This window comes from Odontomachus brunneus, unplaced genomic scaffold (genome assembly GCF_010583005.1).
Source record: "Odontomachus brunneus isolate Ranch 3 - 2012 unplaced genomic scaffold, Obru_v1 Obru_scaffold_135, whole genome shotgun sequence".
NCBI classification, from domain to species: Eukaryota; Metazoa; Arthropoda; class Insecta; order Hymenoptera; family Formicidae; genus Odontomachus; species Odontomachus brunneus.
This window is the reverse complement of record NW_022639585.1, coordinates 908,817-910,019: the sequence shown is the minus strand read 5'-3', so window position 1 is coordinate 910,019 and position 1,203 is coordinate 908,817. Positions and strand designations below refer to the sequence as shown.

The following is a 1,203-nucleotide window of genomic DNA, read 5'->3' as shown; positions in this document are numbered from 1 at the left end:
GGCGATTCCCAATGACTCCAAAGATATTCTTACGATTGATGCATATATAATGTATCCTTATAGTGTTCACAGTATATTATAACATACCTAGCAAACACCAAATAATAGTTACACAGTTTTTACTTGTTGTTTATTGGATAATTTGCTGATAAATATTGAACCCATGCAACATTCGATATGCAATAAATATTGATATAATGTAGTGAACCAGTGATAATTACTTTTACATTTTTAACAAAATGATATAATGATTAATCCAACAAAATAAATTAAAAAATCCAAGAAAATCCAAATTAAACAAATCGAATTATTAAATTTTGAGAGAAACTTTTGAAAAATATTATTTAAAACAATAGTGTTGTTTCCTCAAATGACATGGTTTCCTTGAACGAAATAAATTTTATTTTCATCATTTTATAAAATGATATTTCGTTTAAGAATATAATATTTTAATGAAATAAGAAAAACCAGAAAATTAAAGAAGTATGAATATTAAATCTAAAGAAAGTATTTTCTCCGAAAAAACGGTATAAGAAGTCTAAAAAATATGCAATAAGACAAATTAATGATTGCCACTAACGAGAGCTATTCTAAGTACTATTCTGCAAGTATTGCAGAAATAACTAGTAAATAAATAAAATATATTCGTAATATTTTTTTAAATATTGGTGCAATATTGCTAAAGTAACATTGCTAAAGTAAATTAATGTCACTGCAAAGTCTCTGCAACATTGCACTGCATTATGCAATCTTGTAACGTTGTAGCAATATTGCTGCAAGTTTCTGTGCTGTATGGGCATTACTGAGATTCGAGCCTGAGACCTCTCCCAGGTAGCAAACTTACGTCAAAATGACATCCAAATCAAAGTAAGTTCAGGATCAAAAATAACCAAGGAATAATCAAAAATATCGTGAGAATATTGTCAAAATGATAGTCTAATGTCACAGACCGATATTTTAGACGACTTAATGATGTTTTATGACGTCTCTAAACGTCAATAATACGTTTTTAAGACGTTATACAGAAACGTCATTAAGATGTCACAAAAAAGACGTTTTAAAGACGTCGTTATTTAGTCACTTGACGTCATTCGACCAGTTATGACCAGTTTTTTACGTCATTTTGACGTGAGTCTGTTACTTGGGCTGATTCTTGTATCGTTCATCTTATCTACTGCATCACTGTCACTTTGATTGAGAGAC

The 1,203-nt window shown here is 29.2% G+C and overlaps 1 protein-coding gene across 2 annotated transcripts in view; it reads right to left on the bottom strand.

The window, feature by feature from the left end:
- The window catches only part of LOC116850184 (MORN repeat-containing protein 4 homolog), a 125,517-nt gene that overhangs the window by 88,275 nt on the left and 36,039 nt on the right, over positions 1-1,203 (bottom strand). The window lies entirely within an intron of this gene.